Here is a 24193-nt window from a genome sequence, read left to right on the forward strand (position 1 = left end):
CAATAGTTTGTTTTAACTCCTAATGCTTTCCATAGCATTACATTGGACTAAAGGCAAATGAGTTGGAGACCTGCTTTGTCCAGAAAACCTGTTTGGTTTATGGGACTGCTGTGCTTCTCGCTAACTTGCAAATGTTAATTGAAGTACAAGTCAAAAGTTTCTTGCGTAATTGGTGAACAACAGTTAATACTAATACTACTGGATTTGCTTTCTAAAGTTTAGGGGGAATAGTAGCATTTTGCCAGTATTACTGAACTAGTAGTCAGGAAGCCTGGCCTAGTTTTCTGAAAATACGACTTCAAATTTCATCATCACGTTCAATTGATAAATTTTGAAGAAAATTCTGATGTCAATAACAATTACCATAAGATTACTGGATTGTTGTGAAAGCCAAGCTGTTTCCACTAATGTTCTTGAATGAAGGCAATCTGCTGTCCTTAACCTGGCTTGACTTGTGTTTGAGTCCAGACCCACAGCATGTTCTTAACTGTGTCTGAAGTTGCCTAACAAGCCATTTGGTTTCAAGTTCAATTGAGAAAGGACAATAAGTGCTGGCCTTGCTAGCACTGTTCACATTCCAAGAGCAAATATTTAAAAAAATAGTTTTTGAGCAGAGCATTCAGCAATTTTTTGACCATAGCTGAGCATTGGGTTTCAACCTTCCAATGAAATACAATTTCTCTTTTCTGAATTGAGACTTGAACATCTTCATGCAGTTTTTCTTTTGTGTTCAATCTGAGGGATATAAGTATTGATGAACAGAATTCATTCAGTTTTGTAACTTAGGCTATGCATTAAGCATTTTAAGGCGCAGTGCTAGATTAGATTAGATTACATTACAGTGTGGAATCAGGCCCTTCGGCCCAACAAGTCCACACCGACCCGCCGAAGTGCAACCCACCCATACCCCTACATTTACCCCTTACCTAACACTACGGGCAATTCACCTGACCTGCACATCTTTGTGACTTGTGGGAGGAAACCGGAGCACCCGGAAGAAACTCACGCAGACACTGAGAGAACGTGCAAACTCCACACAGTCAGTCGCCTCAGGCGGGAATTGAACCCGGGTCTCTGGTGCTGTGAGGCAGCACTGCTAACCACTGTGCCACCGTGGTTGCTCAATCTGCTATAATTCAACAATGCACTGAACCTCTCTGTGCAAGTTTTATTTTATGAATCCCTACAGTGTGGAAACAGGCCCTTCAGCCCAACAAGTCCACACCGATCTTCTGAAGAGTATTCCACCCAAACCCATTTCCTTCATCTATTACTCTACATTTTTTCCTGACTAATGCACCTAACCTTCACATCCCAGAACACTATGGGCAATTAGCATGGCCAATTTACTTAACCTGCACATCATTGGACTGTGGGAGGAAACTTGAGCACACAGAGGAAATCCACTTAGACATGGGGAGAATGGGCAAAGTCCACTCCAATGATTGCATCTGAACTTTTACGAACCAACATTCCCGCAGGGAGGTGGGAATTTAAACAAATTTGGCAGCAGGATGGGTGTATGTTATATAGCAAGGAGGAAGGCCATAGACTACAGAATGAAATAGCTGGTCAAGTGGAATTTAATCCTGAAAAGTAAGAATTATTGCAGTTCGGGAGAACTAACAAGGAAAAGAAGTATGAGATCACAAAGGGCACCATCCTCAGAATTCTAAACAAATCACCAATATTTCACTAACAAATCTGCTGTAACAAGAGAGAAAACTTGCATTTATTCAACTCAAAGGGCAGCAAATGCTGCTCTCCTTGCCAAATGTTGAATATTTTTTAAAAAATTATAATGGCCTTAAATGTTTTTTTTATAGCCAATGTAGTCATTTTTGGGATGTAGTCGCTGTGATAATGTGGGAAACTGCAACTAGTTTGCACACAGAAAGATGTCACGTATGAAATAAACACCAGATAATCTATTCTGGCATTGTTGGTCAAGGGGTAAATGTAAACCAGGATGCTGGGAAGAACTCCCACTGTTGGAAAAATATCGTGGTATCTTGTACATTGATCTGAAAGAGGGTCAGTTTTTGGTTGGCTGATTTGTAATACAAGGTGACACCAACAGTGTGAGTTCAATTCCTGCACTGACTGAGGTTACAGTGAAGGTCTTACTTTCTCAACCTCTCTCCTCACCAGAGGCAACGTGACCCTCAAGTTAAACTAGCTGTCTCTTGCTCTCTAAAGGAAGTATGGGACTATGGCTGTTTAACTTATCTGTCTGAGAGAGGATTTGGAGTTTGGTTTAGAACATAGAAAATAAAAAAAAAATCAGAACAGGCCCTTCTTGGAGCAACCTAGGATAAATCTGGTCTGGCCCTGGGGTCTTATCAGTCTTATTGTTTGCCAAAATTTTCAACACATCAATTTCCTCAATTTTGATCCGTTCAAGCCTGCTTCCTGGCTCCTCAAAGTTCTCATTCACAACAAGATCCCTTTCTTCTGTGAAAACCAAAGCAAAAAACTCATTTAGGGCTTCCTCTATCTGCTCAGACTTCATGCACAAGCTCCCTATGCTATCCCTGACTGGCCCTACCTTCTCCCTGATCATTCTCTTATTCCTCATGTATGAGTAAAATACCTTTGGGTTCACCATAATCTTTCCCACCAAGCCTTTTTCGTGCTCCCTCCCGGCTCCTCTCAGTCCATTTCGGAGCTCCTTTCCAGTAAGCCTGTATTCCTCTAAAGCTGTGTTCGGTCCTTGCTTCCTCCACCTTATGTAAGCTGCCTTCTTTCTTTTGATGAGAAGCTCTTCTGTTCTCTTCATCCAAGGCTCCTTAATCTTACATTTTCTTGCCTGTCCCAGGGGAACAAATTTAGATTAGATTACTTACAGTGTGGAAACAGGCCCTTCGGCCCAACAAGTCCACACCGACCCTCCGAAGAGCAACTCACCCAGACCCATTCCCCTACATTTACCCCATCCCCTACATTTACCCCTTCACCTATCACTACGGGCAATTCAACATGGCCAGTTCACCTAACCTGCACATCTTTAGACTGGGAGGAAACTGGACCACCCGGAGGAAACCCACGCAGACACGGGGAGAATGTGCAAACTCCACACAGGCAGTTGCCCGAGGCGGGATTTGAACCCGGGTCTCTGGCGCTGAGGCAGTAGTGCTAACCACTGTGCTACCGTACCACCCACTCTCAACAACTGTTCCTTAAACAGTTATCACATGTCTGTTGCGCCCTGTCTGTTGAATAATTGCTCCCACTCTGTACTTCCCATCTTCTGTCTGATAGCATTATAATTTCCTTTTCCCCAATTAAATATCTTGGTATGGTAACTGCTGCTTTCCCTCTCCGTGGCTGTGGTAAATGTGCGGCTGTTGTAGTCACTGTCACCAAAGTGTTCTCCCACCATGAGATTTGATGCCTGTCCTGGCTCATTGCCGAGCACCAAATCCAAATGGCCTCTCCCCTTGTCAGTCTGTTTACATATTGAGTAAGGAAACCTTCCTGAACACACCTGACAAAAATGGCTCCATCCAAACCATCTACACTGAGGAGGTTCCAGTCAATATTGGGAAAGTTGAAGTCACCCATAACAACAACCCTGCTACAACTGCATTTTTCCAAAATCTGTCGGCCTATGAGTTCTTCAATCTCCCTACTACTATTAGGGAGTCTGTAGAAAGCCCCCAATGAGGTGGCCTCTCCCTTGCTGTTCCCAACTTCTACCCATACTGACTCAGTATACAGACCTTCCTTGGCAACCTGCATTTCACAAGACATTCTGGTTTAATGTCTTATCTGAAAGAAAGCACCTCTGACAGGACAATCTACCTTACTACTGCGCTAGAATATTGACTTTGATATTGTGCTCTAATCTGAGAGCTGGTTCAGATGGATTAATATCTTTGCACCAAAATATTAACACAGTGATAGTGTTAGGGCTAGTCTAGCAGGGATAACATTCCCAAAATTTCACTGCACTTTCATGTCTGAGATGAGGCCTGGAATTCAAACTTTTTGTCTCAAATCCTGAGGTCTTTTGTACAAAAATGGTTCTCTAAACTTGAGACAGGAAGATATGAAAAGTGACTTCAAAGATGCATGTGCTAAAGCTGAAAGTGGGGGAAGAAGGGAGTAGAATGAGGTAAATGTATTCAATTGCAGGAGCTGTTCTTTAAAGATTGTTGAACTTCGTACACTGTACCCTAGAATCAAATCATGTCACCCTTCGCAGAATGTGGAGGCTGCCAGTTCAAGATGCCTGCTAAAATTCCCTTCTATTTATCTGCAGAGAAGCTGACAGTTCTTCAGGTATCATGCTAATACCTCCACCTTCCTCCAACATTGTGGGAACAATATTTGATCATTCTGTATTTAACAGAATGCTGGACCGCATTCCACCCAAAGGAAAAGGGAAAAAAAAGGAAAGAGAAATTCAGATGCCTGAGAAGGAAAAAACATTAGGAGAGAAAAGTAGTAAGTAAGAAGGGTTTAGAGAGATTAGGGCCAAATGTTGACAAATGCTATCAAATTAATTTAGGATGGCTGGTTAGCATGGACAAGTTGGACCGAAGGGTCTGTTTCCAAGCTACATATCTCTATGACCCTATGATTGATAGGACTCTAAGAGGTACAGAGGATCAGAGAGACTTTGGTGAGTCCTTGATGGCAACAGGATAGGGTGGATAACATGGTTAAGAAGACATACGGGATAATTTCAAAGAAGAGTCATACTGGACTGAAAATGTTACTCTATATCTCTCCTCGCAGGTGTTGCCAGAACTAAGTTTCTCTGCCACTTTCTGTTTTTATATGGGATTCTTGCCTTTAACAGAGGCATTGAATGCAAGAGGTCATAATGGAACTTTAAAAGACGTTAGTTAGGCCACAGCTGGAGTGCTCTGTGCAGTTCTGGTGTTATAATGAGGCGGAGTGCCTCAGTTATAATGGTGAGGAGTCACCATTAGAAGTATGTGATTCTTCTGGAGAAAGTGTAGAGGTGAATCACAGGATGGTGCCCAGACTATAGTGTTTCAGCGATATAGTGATATGATGTCAGCTGGGGGTTGTTTTCCTAAGACCAGACAAGGATGAGGGGGAACTTAGTTAAGGTGCACAAGTTATGAAGGGCATAGATAATGCTGTTAGAAGCTTTTCCACTTGGTTTTATATGACTTTCATCAGTATTTAGGTGATTATATTCAGTGATACTGAATATTAGTAGTTGTGGCAGTGGTTTATGATTTAATGTGTCAGATCATTTATGTAATGAGATATTTTGTGATTTAATTTTTAGTGTAGACTGTAGAGACAATTACTGTTTTTCTTTTTTTTGGTTTGGTACTGAACTGAACTTAAGAATTGAACAAGAGTTTGATTTAAAAGAAAAGAACAAAGCGATGTTTTCAATTGGGAACCAGCTTGGAAAGATAATGCAACTTAATTGCTTTTCTGTAGTTGAATGAGCACCAAATGATTCCTATGCTCAGGGCTGGCAGTGGTTGGACATTGAATTGGTCAATCGAGGGAGAGCCAGATTTGATCTGGTTTTGGCAGGAGGCAGTTTGAATTTTGGAGATTCCAAGGATGATGATGCTTGGTTTTGCTCTGTCTCTGTGTGTCTCTCTCTCTCTCTCTCTCTCTTACTTCCAGTTATCAAACTATTGAAGGTTCTGAGAAAAGAATCCCAGCCTGTAAGAAATAAACAAATATTTCTATACGTTTGCTGAAACTGTTTGTATTAACCAGTGATTTCAGAATTCAAGGAAGAACGTCAAGTATAGGTGGAAATTAAACAGTGAATGGCAGAATGCTTAGGAGTACTGATGTGCAGAGGGACTTTGGTGTGCAGGTTCACAAATCACTGGCAGCGCACGGAGATAAGGTAGTTAAAAAAGGCCTACGGGCATGCTTGCTTTCATTGGAAAGGGCATTAAGTATAAGGAACAGACCCTTTGGCCCTCCACATCCGCGTTGACACAACTTGTCCTTCCATACTAAAATTGTCATCACTTGGAGCATCTCAATCCCTCTACTCCCTTCCTATTCACTTATTCATTCAGATGCCTCTTGAATATTGCTTCCGCCACCACTTCTGGCAGCGTGTTTGAGGCACTCCGCCTTCCTTTGTGTGAAAAGCTTGCCTCGCACATCTGTTTAAATTGGAGCCCTCCCCGACCTAGAACCTGTGTCCCCTAGTAATTCACTCCTCCACACTGGGGGAAAAGCCTCATAACATTCCACTCTATTCGTGCCATTGACAACTTAGTCTATTCAACCTTTCTTCACAGCTAAATTGCCCATACCAGGCATCATTCTGGTAAATCTTTTCCGTACCCTCCCCAAAGCATTCACATCCTTTTGGTAGTGTGGTGACCAGATCTGTCTGCAATATTCTAAGTGTGACCCAACTAAAGTTCTATAAAGCTGCAGCAAAATTTGCCTATCCTTATACTCAAAGCCATTTCCAATGAAAGCAAGGCTTTTTTTCACTACCTCATCTCCCTGCGCTGCCAGTGATTTGTGGACCTGAACACCAAGATTCCTCTGCACATCCGTACTCCTAAGCATTCTGCCTTTCACTGTTTAATTTCCACCTATACTTGATGTTCCAAAATGCATCACCTCTCACTTATCTGAATTAAACCTCCATCTGCCATTTTTCTGCCCATGTCTCCAATTGACCTGTATCCTGCTGTATCCTCTGACAGTGCTCCTCACGATCTGCAACTTCACCAACCTTTGTATTGTCAGCAAACTTACTAATTAGACCAGCCATATTTTCCTCCAAAATATTGATGTAGACCACGAACAGCAGAGGTTCCTGTGGCGCACCTGTCAATCCTGCATCCCCCTTTCCAGCTCACTCATGTTACCAAGTGACTTCATATTTTGTACCAGCTTGTCATGAGGAGTTCTACTTAGCTGTGAACAACCCATTGTCTGAGGATTTCATGAAAGGCATAGTATCAGTCATTTGAAACTGTTCATTGAACAATAATTATTGAATTGTACTTCTGTTTTTCTGTTTTAATATACCCCTTAACTGTGACTGTCTGTCTGCAATACAGCAGGAATTATAATTAAACATGATTGAGCTTTCGAGCATAGATATTAATTAGATAACTTGTTTTACTTTTTCTTATGTTTGCATTATTAATAGATTGTTAATTTTTATTTGCATTATAAGCTTGATGTCCAAGATCTGTCACTCATCAAGTCTAATAATTGGACAATTTGAAGGATCATTGAATATTTTAATTTCACTGTGTTGTGAATCCAGTGATAGTGAAGTTGATTTGATTGGCTTGCTATCCCTGTGTCATAATGACACAATTTCTACAATATTGTCACTTGTATTGTTTTTGTCCTTATATTCTAATATGTTTATCAATGTTTATTAATGGGGAATTTAATTCTCCTTCATGACCAGTGTGTAAAAGAAATAGCTGGTGGTGACTTGTTTTCACTGGGTATATTATTGTATTGGTGCTGCAAGTTCCAAGGGGACATAACTCTATAATAACTCTGAGGTATAAAGGGGTTCATATTTGAAATCCCAGATTTGACTAAAAGATGCACTAAACTACTTTATGGTATTTGATGGTGTGAAAAGATGCAAAATATGTCTATTGTAAATCAAACAATAGATATTTTTACTCAACCTGTTCAGTCATGTTTTGACAAGTGGAGCAGGTGGGACTTGAACCTTGACCTTCTGGCCCAGTGGTAGGGATATTACCACTATGCCACCAAAACCCTTGATGAGTAAGGTAATATGATGGAGTCAGATATATATGTTAGCAAATAAGATTGGTATGAAGGGAATGTCCATTAAATAAGCTATATTAAAATGTTGGTGGATATTAATAAAATTATATCAATGTCATAGCTGTGTTAAAGAGAAAAGATTATTCTTGTGAATATCAGTTGATTCTTCTCAAAGGTGTTGCAGACCAGTTAGCTTGGTTGGCTGGATGGCTGTAAATATGATGCAAAGTAACATCAATAGAGTGTATTCAATCCTTATACCAGCTGTGGTTTTTCATGGAGACCTGCTTCTTTACCTTTCTGCATACTTGTGCACTTGTGACAAGCTGTACATAGCTAGTTGTCTGTGCCTGTGGTCCCTTTCGGTCAATGGCCATCGACTAAAAGGAGTTGCAATTGTGAACTTATGTACTTTTGCTCTGTTGCATTGGAGCATCCATATCCTCAACTGTGGCTAGTTTAGATAATTGGGTTTGCAGTGGACTTGAAGGAAGTAATTATACAAACACTTCTTTCTTCCTCATCTCGCCAATCTCCACTGTGAATCATTGAATCAAGCCAATCGGCCCATCGAATCCACACTGACCATCTTAAAACGCATCCCACCTTGACCACAGCCCTGTTCTATCCCCTGTAACCCTGTGTTATGGACCAGGCCAGACCCCCTCAAAACATTTCAAGAAAGTAGCCTGGACCCTAACTTTTCTAGTTGTTTTAAGCAGGAGTAAAGTGGATATTCCAGGAGTGAGGCAGCTGGCCTAACCACTTAGTTTTAAACAAAACAGAATTTATTTGCAGGATTACTGAATGAAGCACAAATAAAACAGAACAGAACATAGAATAACCTATCCAAAATCCCAATGCAGTATCCCAACTTAATTATGCTCTTCCAAATTCCTGCAACAATCCCCATAAACACATCTTGGCAAAATAAAAAGGAAAAATCAAACACATAGGGTCTTACGGGGGGGGGAAGCGAGGGGAGAGAGAGAGAGAGAGCGAGCTTCTTGGACCAGCAGCCTGAAAACTGACTGCTTGCTAAAACCAAACCAAATCAGAGAAAAACTGAGCTGGGAGAACTGGTCACTCCCTTTTTATTACACAAGTGTTCTTTAAACTTGAAGATCTTTTGCCTGAGGCCGTATTTGTTAGCTATAATCAAATTGGCCCTAAAACCCACCCAAGCCAGACAATCAGCAACTCTGCGTCTGTGATCCTTCTGGAAAAAAACAAGGACAACATAACCTTGTTAAAGGAGCAGCATCATCACACCTGCATTTACCATGGATAACCCACTAGTCTGCACATGCCTGGACAGCACAGAACAATATGGCATTGCAAATCCACCTAACATGCACATTTTTGGGCAGTAGGAGGAAATTGGAGCACCCGGAGGAAACCCTCTCAGACCGAGGGAGAATGTGCAACTCCACAGACAATCATCCGAGGGTAAAATCAAACCCTAGACCCAGGCACTGAGAGACAACAGTACTAACTGTTGAGCCCCATGATAAAAACATAAAATATACTTGTGTTAACTGTTAACTTACAATATGGTCTGTCTTTGTTTCTTTGTATGAATTTAAAATATAAAGATTATCATGGAGTTATAGAATGGGTTGCAGCATAAAGGAGACCACTCACTTGTTGCATTTGTGCCAACTCTCTGCAAGATTAATTTATCTAGTACCACTTTGTCTTTCCCCATAGCCGTGAATATTGTTGCTGTTCAGATTAGTTGTCCTCTTAAAAAAAGAATTAGAATCCACGTATTCTCAGACATTCTATATCACCACATCTGTAGATCTGACTTGTGTTACAAAAATCAACTTTCCAGCTCAGGCACAATTTTGAATGTTCAAGACTTTTTACTGGTGTTACTCAAGCCATCATGTTCCTCCAAATTTGGTATTTGTTTAAGATACGATCCATGTGACGACTGAATATAACAGCAGACTTTAACGTATTGTTTAATCTTGCCTTTGTGCTCTGCTTGAATGAGTGTTTATAGTGATTTAAAAATCAATCTCTTCAGGTTCTGGTCCATAGCTTTCATGGGGATTGTATGGGTCTCCTGTTGTACTTTTGGGGAAGCATTGAGAAGAAACCAAGTATTATTGTACGGACTCATCATTTTCACTTGTGTGCTGATTTCCTTGAAGCTTTTATTGCCAAAGTCATGCAGATGTTTGAGGCCATTATCTCTAGGATCGTCAACTTGGCTCATTGACAGCAATCTTGTTTGCCATAGTATTGAAATGGATGTTACCACAGTCACAAATGACATCCTGTGTAATGTAACAAGGATAAACAATCTGTCTTGCAAACGTTTCATCCCCTGTCTAGATGAATGGCACTCATCCACAGACTCTATCAACAAACACATCAACCTGGACCCAATATATCGGCCACTACAGTGGACAGCTGGAACTGACAACCGGAAGCGGCAGAGACAGGCCACTATAAATGCCGGAGAAAACAGCACAGAAGCGCTTCACAGGAGGCTCCCTAGCACTGAGGATGTCATCTAGACAGGGGACGAAACATTTGCAAGACAAATTCCCAGCTCGGCGAACAGAACCACAACAACGAGCACCTGAGCTACAAATCTTCTCCCAAACTTTGAATAAATGATCTCTCCATTTCATTTTCAGTCTGAGTGTTACCTTTTATATGGTTGACCATGCCATACATATCCAGTGGCACTCTATGGTTGCCCTATGGAGTGGAGCTACATTTGCCTGGTTTATTTTTATTTATCTAATTGTTTCAATGTATCATCTGAAATTGCTTCTTTTTCCACTCCAGCATCATACCATCACTGCTGCCACTGCCAAACTCTTATCAACTGAACCCCCTCTTCTTTCCTATCTGCATTCTTCTATGTTATGACATCATCTGAAAACACAGTGTAAATTTTCTCTCAGCCATTGACAATACCCAGGTCTCCCTCTTCCCCAACTTCTGACTCCATCACTCTCTCTGACAACCTCCTGTACATTTATGGATGGCTAATTTCCACCTCCATTATGTTGCCCACTGTGTTTCATTAAGCAAGCACCCATCAGCTCAGATCACTAGAATCTGACAACTGAAATATTGAGGTGCATAGAAAAGGTGAAAGACAGCGGTCCATCCCTGGAGGACTAGTAGGAGGAAAGAAGAGCTCTAAGCTAAGCATATTTTTAAAGTGAGAGGAGAAAGATTTAAAAAGGACAAGAGGGGCAACTTTTTACACAGTGGTTCGTGTGTGGAATGAACTGTTAAAGAAAGTGGTGTATGTATGTCCATTTACAATGTTTAAAAGACATTTGGATAAGTTCATGAATTTTGGCCAAGCACAGTCAGGTAGCGCTAATTTAGTTTGTGAACATGGTTGGCATGGACTGGTTGAACCAAAGAGTCTGTTTCCATGCTGTATGACTATGCTCTGATAAACATAGTCATAGTCTGCCAGATGTATTTTTTCTGTCTAGCTGCAATATGGTTGATTCTTGCATGCTGAATTAGGAACTAGCAAATAGCAAGCTGGAGCAATTCCCATACTCTCACTTATCACTACAACTTTAATGGCTCTAACAATGTATAATGTCAATTTGTCACATCAGAATGTCTGAGAGTAGTGCTCTAGATTTCCCTATTCTAGTGCTTGCCAGTTGTATTTTATACTCAATAAGGATGAGGTGCTCTAAAACTCTGCCTGGGCCTTGTTTACTTGTTTAAACCCGTAACTACTATGATTATACGCTAGCTGTGTTAACATCACCTTTATTTCTGAAGTTCTTGGTTCTGAAATTGTTCTGTTGTCTCAACCTCCAATTTCTTTTGACCCCACAACCAAATAACCATCTATGACATAGTTGTAGTTTGTGTTTCTGTTCGTCAAAAGACATATCTGGAAATGAGATATGAAGATAATGGACATCAACTAATGTCTGTGACCTCTGAAGGCGAGTTATTTGGAAGTGCATTAAAAGAGGTGAACAAAAATGGTAAACACAACTGGCTGAGAAGAAGATCCAGAAAAAAATAGAGGCCAATAAAATGTATGCCTTCTGAGCCCACTGCTGAAAGACAGCATAAATTGTGCTCCTGAGCCACACTAAGCAATGCTTGACATGGTTAGCCTTTATAGTCCGAAGTACCGCCTTAGGAGTCAGAATATAAGTAGTTATAATGTATGCTTTTTAAAACCTGTGCAACTCACTATTTATTAAATATATAACCAGCCTGCTCTGTCACCTTTAGGAATTTGTACAAATGGAAACTAAGGTCTCTCTGTTAATCTACCTGTATCTCAATTGTGTTGCTTATGTAATGTACCTTTCTACATTAGATCTCACAGAGTACTCCACTTCAGGCCTTCCTACTCTTCCACGGCTATTTCATGATGTGGAGGTGTTGGTGTTGGACTGGGGTGGACAAAATTAAAAATCACACAACACCAGGTGACAGTCAAACAGGTTTATTTGAAATCACAAGCTTTCAGAGCACTGCTCCTTTGTCAGGTTGCTAGAGGAGCAGGATGATAGGACACAGAATTTATGGTGAAAGATCAGTGTCATACAACTGATGTGATGTATTGCATTCTCTCTCGCTCGCGCACTCTCTCGCTCGCGCACTCTCTCGCTCGCGCACTCTCTCGCTCGCACTCTCGCACTCACTCTCTCTCACTCTCACACTCTCAGTCTCACACTCTCACTCTCTCTCACACACTCTCTCGCACTCTCACTCTCTCACACACACACTCACACTCTCACACACACTCTCACACACTCTCTCTCTCACACTCTCTCTCTCACACTCTCTCTCACACTCTCTCTCACACTCTTTCTTACACACACTCTCACACACTCTCTCACACACACACTCTCTCACACACACACTCTCTCACACACACACTCTCTCTCTCACACACACTCTCTCTCTCACACACACTCTCTCTCTCACACACTCTCTCTCTCTCTCTCACACACTCTCTCTCTCTCTCTCACACACTCTCTCTCTCTCACACCCACTCTCTCTCTCACACCCACTCTCGCTCTCACACCCACTCTCGCTCTCACACCCACTCTCGCTCTCTCTCTCTCTCTCTCACACACACACACACACACACACACACACACACACACACACACACACACACACACACACACACACACACACACACACTCCCTCCCTCTCACACACACAAACAAACACACCTCTTCCCTCCCATCCCACTTAAGTGCACTTTCGCTCACACAACTCACACGCTTTCCCCCTCCATCTCTCTCTCACATTCATGCATACACACACATGGAGTGAATTTGCATTTTCAGAATTGTACTTGTTGATATATTACAATTTGTTCAAAAAGTACACAATCTGTAGGCAGTCAGTCAGTGTGACATTTTATAAATTTCTGTTTTGGAAATAGAACCAGTCTGACTCAAGGTTGGGCTACGGACAGATTCAGACCTCACACCTTTAATGCATTGTTTGAGCTGAAATGTCATTTTCTTTTGTTATTGATAAAACGTTAAGCTGTCTTGGGACCATGACGTGAAAGAAGTTCTGGGATTTACATATTAATCAATCAAAACATGCATCTCCTTCTAAACAATTAAAGACTTAACAGCAATCCAGGTTTGTCCAGTATAGCAAACTATTTTGTTTGGATAACTGATTGTTCGGATGTAAAAACAGCATAGTAGGGGTTGTGTTGGGTAATTTTACCTTCCCCTGTATTGACTGGGGATCACTTTGTGCTTGAATGGAGCTGAATTTGTAACGACCATGCAGGAGGGTTTTGTTAACACAGTATGTGAACAGTCCAACCAGGGCAAGATTATACTGAACCTGGTTTTGGAAAATGAGCCCGGCTAGATGAGTGAAGATTCAGTGGGGGAGCATTTGTGGAGTAGTGACCATAATACCATGAATGTTAAGATATTCATGATTTAGAGGAGCCGGTGTTGGACTGGGGCGGACAAAGTTAAAAATCTCACAACACCAGGTTATAGTCCAACAGGTTTATTTGGAAACACTAGCTTTCGATGTACTGCTTCTTCTTCATGGGTAGGGATAACAGCAGTCCTTGGGTGAAGGTGTTAATTTGGAGGAAGGCAAGCTACATCAATATTAGGCAGGAACTAGAGAATTTTGATTGGAGGCAGCTTTGAATATAAATCCACACTGGACGTGTGGGAATATTTCAAACGGCAGTTGGTAAGAATTCAGGAGCAGCATGTTCCTATGAGATTGAAGGATGGGTACGTCAAGTTATGTGAACCTTGGATGACCAGGGATGTTAAGACTTTGGTCAAAACGCAAAAGAAACCATACGTAGGTCGAGGAGGGTGGGAACTGACAAAACCCTTTAAGTTTCTAAAGAAAGCAGCAAAGAACTTAAATGAAGAACTGGAAGGACTAAAAGGGTCATGAAAAGCCTATAACAAACTGGATTAAGGAGAATCCCAAAGCTTTTTATACACTTATAAAAAGCAAGAGGGGAGCCAAGGAAAGGATTGACCCACTCAAGGACCAGGTGGCAATTTTAGTGTGGAGCCAGAAGAGGTAGGTGAAGTCCTAAAGGAATACCCTGTTTTGGTATTCACCAAAGAGGAGGATCTGATGGAGGATGATCTCAAAGGAAGGAAATATTGAATTTCTATGCTAAGTTGCTATTAAAAAGGTAGAGCTGTTCTTCTGCTTAAAATATAAGTCCCTGGGTCCTGATGGGATCTACCCTAGAATATTGAGGGAGGCTAGAGAACAGAGTGCTGGAGCATTGACAGACATCTTGTATCCTCTTTAGCCATAGGTGAAGTCCCAGAGGACTGGGGAATAGTCAATGTTGTTCCATTATTTGAGAAGGGTAGCAGGAATAATCCAAGACATTACAAGCCTATGAGCCTCATGTCAGTAGTAGGGAAATCATTGGAAAAGATTCTCAGTGGCAAAATCTATAATAACTTAGAAGTAAGTGGACTTATTAGAGATTGTTGGCATGGTTTTTTGCAGGGGAGGTCGTGCGTCACTAACTTGATTGAGTTTTTTGAGGAGGTAACAAAGATGATTGAGGAAAAAGTGGTTGATGTCTACGTGGACTTCAGTAAAGCCTTTGACAAGGTTGCACATGGCAGACTGTTACAAAAGGTGAAGTCACGTGGAATCATGGATGAGCTGGCAACATGGATACCCAACTGGCTTAATCATAGGAGACAGAGGGTATTGGTGGAAGGATGTTTTTCCAAATGGAGGGTTGTAACTAGTGTTCCACAGGGATTAGTGCTGAGACCTCTGCTGTTTGTAGTCCATATCAATGATTTGGAGGAAAACATAGCTGGTCGAATTAGTAAGTTTGTGGACAATACAAAGGTTGGTGGAGATAGAGTCATCGAGATGTACAGCATGGAAACAGACCCTTCGGTCCAACCCGCCCATGCCGAACAGATATCCCAACCCAATCTAGTCCCACCTGCCAGCACCCGGCCCATATCCCTCCAAACCCTTCCTATTCATATACCCGTCTAAATGCCTCTTAAATGTTGCAATTGTACCAGCCTCCACCACATCCTCTGGCAGCTCATTCCATACACGTACCACCCTCTGCGTGAAAAAGTTGCCTCTTATGTCTCTTTTATATCTTTCCCCTCTCACCCTAAACCTATGCCCTCTAGTTCTGGACTCCCTGACCCCAGGGAAACGACTTTGCCTATTTATCCTATCCATGCCCCTCATAATTTTGTAAACCTCTGTAAGGTCAACCCTCAGCCTCCGACGCTCCAAGGAAAACAGCCCCAGCCTGTTCAGCCTCTCCCTGTAGCTCAGATCTTCTAACCCTGGCAACATCCTTGTAAATCTTTTCTGAGCCCTTTCAAGTTTCACAACATCTTTCCGATAGGAAGGAGACCAGAATTGCACGCAATATTCTAACAGTGGCCTAACCAATGTCCTGCTGACCAATCAAGGAAAGCATACCAAACGCCTTCTTCACTATCCTATCTACCTGCAACTCCACTTCCAAGGAGCTATGAACCTGCACTCCAAGTTTTCTTTGTTCAGCAACTCTCCCTAGGACCTTACCATTAAGTGTAAGAAAGCGAATGCAATGTTGTCTCTTATCTCAAGAGGGTTGGAATATAAAAGCAGAGATGTACTACTAAGACTTTATAAAGCTCTGGTTAGGCCCCATTTGGAGTACTGTGTCCAGTTTTGGTCCCCACACCTCAGGAAGGACATACTGGCACTGGAACGTGTCCAGCGGAGATTCACACGGATGATCCCTGGAATGACAGGTCTAGCATATGAAGAACGGCTGAGGATACTGGGATTGTATTCGTTGGAGTTTAGAAGATTAAGGGGAGATCTAATAGAGACGTACAAAATAATACATGGCTTTGAAAAGGTGGATGCTAGGAAATTGTTTCCGTTAGGCGAGGAGACTAGGACCCGTGGAAACAGCCTTAGAATTAGAGGGAGTCATTTCAGAACAGAAATGTGGAGACATTTCTTCAGCCAGAAAGTGGTGGGCCTGTGGAATTCATTGCCACGGAGTGCAGTGGAAGCCGGGACGCTAAATGTCTTCAAGGCCGAGATTGATAGGTTCTTGTTGTCTAGAGGAATTAAGGGCTACGGGGAGAATGCTGGTAAGTGGAGCTGAAATGCGCATCAGCCATGATTGAATGGCGGAGTGGACTCGATGGGCCGAATGGCCTTACTTCCACTCCTATGTCTTATGGTATAAGCCCTGCTAAGATTTGCTTTACCAAAACACCGCACCTCGCATTTATCTGAATTAAACTCCATCTGCCACTTCTCAGCCCATTGGCCCATCTGGTCAAGATCCTGTTGTAACCCTCTTCGCTGTCCACTACACCTCCGATTTTGGTGTCATCTGTAAACTTACTAACTGTACCTCTTCTGTTCGGATCCAAGTCATTTATGTAAATGACAAAAAGTAGAGGGCTCAGCACCAATCCTTGTGGCATTCCACTGGTCACAGGCCTCCAGTCTGAAAAACAACCCTCCACCACCACTCTCTGTCTTCTACCTTTGAGCCAGTTCTGTATCCAAATGTCTAGTTCTCCCTGTATTCCATGAGAACTAAGCTTGCTAATCAGTCTCCCATGGGGGACCTTGTCGAACGCCTTACTGAAGTCCATATAGATCACATCAGTGTTGATAGAACATAGAACATAGAACATAGAAGAATACAGCGCAGTACAGGCCCTTCAGCCCTCGATGTTGCGCCGATCAAAGCCCACCTAACCTACACTAACCCACTATCCTCCATATACCTATCCAATGCCCGCTTAAATACCCATAAAGAGGGAGAGTCCACTACTGCTACTGGCAGGGCATTCCATGAACTTACGACTCGCTGAGTGAAGAACCTACCCCTAACATCAGTCCTATATCTACCCCCGTTAATTTAAAGCTATGCCCCCTTGTAATAGCTGACTCCATACGTGGAAAAAGGTTCTCACTGTCAACCCGATCTAACCCCCTAATCATCATAGTGAGGAGGATTGTCAGAGGATACAGCAGGATAATGATCAGTTGGAGGAATGGGCATAAAAATGGCAGATGAAGTTTAATCCAGACAAATGTGAGATGATGCATTTTGGAAGGTCAGGTACAGGTGGAAATTATAAGTGAATGGCAGACCCCTTAGGAGTATTGATATGCAGAGGGATCTGGGTGTGCAGGTCCACAGATCACTGAAGCCCGTAGCATGGGTAGATAAGGTAATAAAAAAGGCCTATGGCATGCATGCCTTCATTGGAAGGGGCATTGAGTATAAGGATAGGTTTATGCTGCAGCTTTATAGAAATTTAGTTGGACCACACTTAGAATATTGATTAGATTACTTAGTGTGGAAACAGGCCCTTCGGCCCAGCAAGTCCCCACCTATCCAGACCCATTCCCCTATACCTAACACTACGAGCAATTTAGTCAGTTCACCTAACCTGCACATCTTTGGACTCTGGGAGCAAACCCACCCAGACAAGGGGAGAATGTGCAAACTCCACACAGACAGTTCCCTGAGGCAGGAATTGAACCCGGGTCTCTGGCGCTGTGAGGCAGCAGTGCTAACCACTGTGCCACCATGCAGCACAGAGTGTGTACTGTTCTGGTTACCACACTAGCAGAAGGATGTGGATGCTTTAGAGAGGGTACAGGAAAGGTTTACTAAGATGTTGCCTGGTATGGGAGACATTAGCTATGAAGAAAGGTTGAATAGGCTAGGTTTGTTTTCACTTGAATGCAGGAGGTTGAGGTACGACCTGATAGATGTTTATAAGATTGTGAATGACATAGATAGAGTGGACAATATATGGCTTTTTCCCAGGGTGGAGGGGTCAATTACTAGGGGACACAGATTCAGGGTGCAGGGGATGGGGACATGTGTTTTCAAGAGATGTGCAAGGCAAGTTTTTCACATACAGGGTTGTGAGTATCTGGAATGTGCTGCCAGAGGAGGTAGAAGCAGACACAAATGGCATTCAAGAAGCATCTGGATGAATACATAAATAGGACAGGAATGGAGGCATATGGATCCTGTAAGTAAAGCTTTAGTATGGAGGGGCACAATGTGTCAGCACAGGCTTGGAGGGACGAAGGGCCTGTTTCTCTGCTGTATTGTTCCTTATTCTAACAGGATGTATGTTCTAAGATGTATGTGTTATCTCCTGTGTCATCCTAAATCTTACGCGTGGCATCATCACCATCTGAATAGCAATAAGACTTTTTTTATGCAACTTGATCCACAATGATTAGTTCTTAAGATTATAGTTTGCAGAGAAAGGGGAAAAGTAGTAACTTCTGTCTTTGCTGTTTGTTTTATATTGAATTGTTTAAAGGTTCATGCATGATACAGCTGAAATCAGCACACCATAGCCACTAATGTTTGAACTGAATTTGAGTTCTCCCTCAGGAAAAGTCATCCTGCTGCACTGTAAAAGCAAAAGGTACGTCATTGCTTATATTGCATGGAATCAGTGACCTATTTGATTTGAGATTTCCTGTATATAGAGGACAAGGAGGAGAAGTGTGTATAACGAGGTTCAATTTTCTCTCCATTTGAACTGCTCATGGAGAATATGAATTGACTCAGTAACATCCTATTTGTTGGGCTGTTTTGGCCCATGTGGTGGCACGTTTTCAAGGCAGATGAAGATGATCTTCAGTACAGATATTTGTCGTAATACTTTGATTCTACTTTCTTTTATTGAAGGGTATGTGTAATTTATCACAAGCTTGTATTTTGAGGTTTTGTTCTGTAGGGAAATATGCTTAATATATAGTGGAAAGTTAAATTAAATTTGCCTGTGATGGGTGCAGTTTAACTGTGTGTAATGTTGTGTGTACCTCCGTAGTTTATTTTTCGGCAGATAAAGAAGTTAGCTTTTGAGCTGGTCTTCCTGAATGTAGTTACGTTTGTGCCAGTGTGATTGTATAAAAAGAAGCATTTTTATAATTCCTAGGTTAGACATGAATATAGAACAACTACCCATCAGCAATGTGCATATTGTACTGCAACATTTGAAGGCTTCATATCTTTTTTCATATCATCAAAAAACATTGATGTCAGAACCAATAATTGTTTGAACTAAAAATGCTGTTGCCCAACTTTTACAATTTAAGCCTGTTTAAATATACTTTTAATAAAAGCGGCTCGATACCTTTTATTCTGAGAGTGGGAATGATCTGGAACTGCCTGTCTCCAAGGGTGGTGAAATTATTTTAAAATAAAATCTGGTAGACCTTTAAAGGGAATAAACCTATTGGGCTAATGGCACTGACTGGATTGCTCGGTGGAAAGATAGCATAAACTTGATGGGCTGAATCCTTCTGTATCATTATGAAGCTACACTGAAAAACCAAAATTGTATTTTTTGTTCTATTGCCAATTTAACCAACCTGTACTGCATTTCAATCAGCTACTCTGATGTGCTACTTTAATTTCCTGAATTGTGCAGTCAGTGGCATCATCCCCACAGACTCTGGGATTTTGCACTTGAATGTGCTGTTTCAACATTGTGCCTTTGTTTGGGCATCCATGTGAATGCAATAAGCAACTATGTTTCTCTTCAACCAGTTAGACTGAAGAATTAATACTGAAAAGCGCAGAGCCTGAGCCATGAAGTGTAAACTGGAATAGTGAATACAATGCCAAATCAAGTACAAAAAGCAAAATAAAGAGAAAGATTGGATGAAAGAACAGAGATGAGAGTAAGACAGAAACATTTTTAAAACTTGTTTTTTATTTGTGTACAATTTATCAACAGTTATTGATATGGAAGTCTTCATACTAAGTTAATTCTCAGTGCTGAAATTGTTTGGTAGCAATTATGATTTATAAGATTGTTTAGAAAATATATACACTGGAATGGCAAGCTCTAACTTTTTCTGGCAAGTTTGATAGGTAACTAGTGGACAAATTGTGCACTTTCAGGTCTTTTCTATGTATCAGTAAGATAGTAGGCTGGCAAAGCTTTTGGATACCAACTTTCTTATTTCCACGTTTGGTTGTGTATGTAGCGACACGTCTGATTTAATTCGTAACACTGCACTGACACCCTCAGTTTTTAATTTAAAATCTAGGTTATTGTATCAAGTGAAAACTGTTTTTGTTTCAGGTATAGCAGGGATTGATGAAAAAGAAAAATGCAATGGCTACCAATGATCTACCCAATGCCTTTCCATAAAGGTGCAAGACAAAACAGCTGCAAATCGCGTGGACTGTGATCTCTATTTATTGTAACCCATATAAAGCAGCTTTACCATTGACTTAGTTTTTAACTTGGTGACTGGTTCTGCTAAATTGCTTCCTCTTGTACACCAAGCTTCTGGTTAAGTCTTTCTTGGGTTCTTCCACTTTGCTGCTTACTATATAGTGTTCTGGACTATGAAAATTCGCAATACTAAGAATGAAGTGACATTCTATGCTGTAAAATTGCTGGTCTATGAACTTGGTGAATTCATAAATTTCCTGAGAAATGCATGACTGTTGGGTGTAAACTATAACTAATATTTTCTTTCACCTTTTTGTTGGTAATAGAATGATGCATTTGCTATGTTTCTAAACAGAGGAATATATCCTGAAAATAATAGTTTTCAGAAACGTTTCAATTGGAATTATGTCCAATTTGGACAAAGAAATGTGTCTGAGACAGAAATGTGCATAAATTTGAGTAAAGGTCAGTGTTTCAGTTTTCTCTGTTGTTTCGGAGGATTGTGCCATAAATTATGCCTATTTAAACTCACCAGCGCAACAACTTTACTACTTTCTTGCAAGTAGTTCTTGCCTAATTTTTCATACCAATATTTAAGTAATTGTCAGGTAGTATTTCATTTTCTGCAGTTCTCAAGGTAAACTTGTTGTCACGTTGTTTGGAGTGTGATAATACAACAGACTATTCAGTGGCATTTTATCAGTTTTTGGTCGCTTTCGAAATATCCAGAATGCTATTTTTTCTATTTAGAGTAGGTTTCTTGTTATGTGGTGTTTTTGTGTCTTGGCAGAATGGAACAAAATGAAAATTAATCTTTCTCAGCTAATGTGTTTGAATGATTTCATATAACATTGTACTATCATTCCGAAAGGTGGGGGAGGGGGATAGATCAAATAACAGGTTGGTCAGTCAGACCCAAGTGGTGGGCATGTTATTGGAATCTATATTGAGAGATAGGACTAGCTGTTACTTGGAGAGGCATGGATTAACCAGAGATGATGATAATGATTTTCTTAAGGAAAGATTGTGTTTTAGAACAGTACAGCACAGTATAGGCCCTTCGGCCCTTGATGTTTTACTAACTTAATTGAAATTTTTGAGCAAGTAACAAGGAGGATTGATGAGGCTAGTGCAGTAGCTGCTACATGGATTTAGAAAGGCATTTGACAGTATCCCAAGTGGTAAATTGTTAAGAAAAATTAAAGTAAATTACAGGGGAATGTAATGAATTGGATCAAGGATTGACTCAGTGACAGGAAACAAAGAGTAATGGTTGACTGATGGATTTGTGAATGGGAAGCAGTTTCCAGTGGTGTTCAACAGGATTAGAGAGGGCATACAGTTTTTCCCATTCAGACGGTGGTGTGTGCCTGCAATTTGGTGCATAGCTTTGATAGTAAAAGCAAAAACTCTCAACTCATTCAAGAGGAACTTCGATCTGCAACTGAAGTGCTGTAACCTACAGGGGTTGGGACCAGGAGATAGAGTGTAGTTTAAAATGTGCAGCTAGTTTATTCAGCTGAATGGCCTCTTTCTGTGCTGTAACTTCTCTGTAGTTTAATGTAGTCAGAAAGAAGTTCATGCGACCTGTGATATTACATGAGATGATGGGGAAGACAAAGTTTCTGTTCTTTGTATTAAAATAAATATTAATAAAGATGGTCATTATAATTAGGATTTGCAGGAAATTCAGATTTAAAGGACTTGAAATGGTTGATGTACTTCAGATGGAGATAAATTCAGAATGGTTCTGTTTTATCCGCATATGATTGCAAGGTAATTATAGGTGATTCAACATATGATACATTCAGCTCACTTTAATCCATCGGGAGAAATCATCATCGTCTTGCTAGCATTAAAATAGTTACTCCAGTGTAATTAATATTAATTCTAAGTGTACCTTTTGCTACTTTAAACCAGCAACCCTTTGTTCTATTTTTAGTTTAATTTAAAGTAATTTTCTGGATCGACTGTTTCATAAATCTTATGTCCCTTTATAATATAATTTCTCAGACGTGTCCTTTCAAAACTAAAGAGCTGAAGTTTTTCCAGTCTCCCCTCTTGAAATGTCAAAGCCTGGAATGCGGAATAAACAGTTAATTATGCTTTTGTTCTAATAATAGATACTGAGGCTATGCATAAGGAGCAATACCATAATGATATCAGATCACATGCAACTGGGACCCACATTTGTAGGGTTCCAGAGAGTGTCTCTTACTATTTCTTGCATATAGTTAATCCTTAATAAAGGTTTTTGATATTCACTAACATGGCTAAGGATTACCCTCTATCAACAATATAAGCCTTATCTTATTACATGACGGCAGAGAAAAACAATAAGTGAATGTCCATCAGGAAGTGATCAGCATGCAGCATCCTCGATATCCCTGAGGCAAAAGGGGATGGATTCTTATGTGTGGTTCCCTGAGCAGACTGTCAAAGTAATTTGGCAGAATGCCTCATCACCAGAACTTCCCAACAAGCATCAAGATATCACTTGGCTGGTGGGTGAGAAAGTCACTAACCGTGCGATCCTTTATGTATGTCCAGTCGGTCTGTGCCACTGCACATTGCCCTTGCAGTGGCAGTGGAGGGGTTGAGACTATCACACACCACCTTCTGGAATGTGCCTTTGCAAAGGACGTCTGGAGGAAGATGCAGTGGTTTGTGTCAACATTCATCCCAAACAGCTCCATGACATGGGACACTGTACTCTACGGTCTGTTTCCCGGGATGCCAAACCAAGACAAACATCAACTGTGCTTGGAGGATCATCAGCTCAGCGAAAGACGCTCTTTTGTCTGCCCAAACTCTCAGTCTTCCAGAACAAGGAGTTGACACCAACTGAATACTATAGACTGGCACATTCCAAAGTCCAGGTCTACATGCTGAGGGATGCGCTAAAGCTTGGGGCAGCCAAGGCACAGTGGGGAAAGACCACTGTCTGAAGGTTATTGTTGAAGGTAAATTGAGCTCTGCTGAGATATCGGTCCCTCCTAGTGTCTCAAATATATGTAAATATTAGTTTATGTAAGAGCGGTCTTTGGTTTTTGGGTAGACTCAAAGCCCAATGTTTTGTTTATTTACTCAGTATCCAACTGTACAGAACCAAACTGCTTTTGTGACAGTGTGTATATACAGAGATTTTTCATGAATAAGTATATTTTTGAAATAAAAAAGAAAAACAGTAAGTGAATGGTTGAAATGAAGTCTTAACTGTAGTCAGTATAATGTGGCTGATGAAGGATGAAACAATCCAACTATAGCAGGGGAAGAAAGCCTGTGAAGAGAAGCCCAGCTACAACATGTTACATGTGATGGACTTCAAGTCTAACCAAGTCACTGAAGCGTGAAACCATATGTGGTGCTGTTGAGGCAAGGGAAAAGCCTGTAAGAAGGAATGCATCAAGCTTAAAAAAAATCAGTCAGCCATAATGATTAGTAGATTTGAGGTCTTTACAGAGCAGTGAACTAAAAAAAAACACCCAAAGACCTCCAACAGAGAATGCAAGGAGAAATAGGGTGTGGTCAATGCTATGAAGGGACTGTATTTCAGATACCATTTCAGAGCTGGATCAACAGCACCAAAGGTTAAAAACAAACCGCGGCAGTTTGTAAGATGCAAAGCATTATATCATGGTATAGGAAACTCGATTCAAAGTAAAGGAGCTCCCAGAATTGCAGGCAGCAACAGAGGCACATAAATGAGGTTTTGCCGTTTACTG

At 41.1% G+C, this 24193-nt stretch overlaps 1 protein-coding gene across 5 annotated transcripts in view; it reads left to right on the forward strand.

Moving 5' to 3' along the window:
• The window catches only part of LOC140480385 (triple functional domain protein), a 588738-nt gene that overhangs the window by 124130 nt on the left and 440415 nt on the right, over positions 1-24193 (forward strand). Inside the window, exon 1 of one of the 5 annotated variants that reach the window (XM_072575176.1) lies at positions 19859-19965. The exons of the other annotated variants lie outside the window; for them this stretch is intronic. The gene's annotated coding sequence lies outside the window, so the exon portion shown is untranslated. Of the gene's footprint in view, positions 1-19858; positions 19966-24193 lie in introns of those variants that run through there. 5 annotated transcript variants of the gene reach the window in all.

Source organism: Chiloscyllium punctatum, chromosome 8 (genome assembly GCF_047496795.1).
Source record: "Chiloscyllium punctatum isolate Juve2018m chromosome 8, sChiPun1.3, whole genome shotgun sequence".
NCBI lineage: Eukaryota > Metazoa > Chordata > Chondrichthyes > Orectolobiformes > Hemiscylliidae > Chiloscyllium > Chiloscyllium punctatum.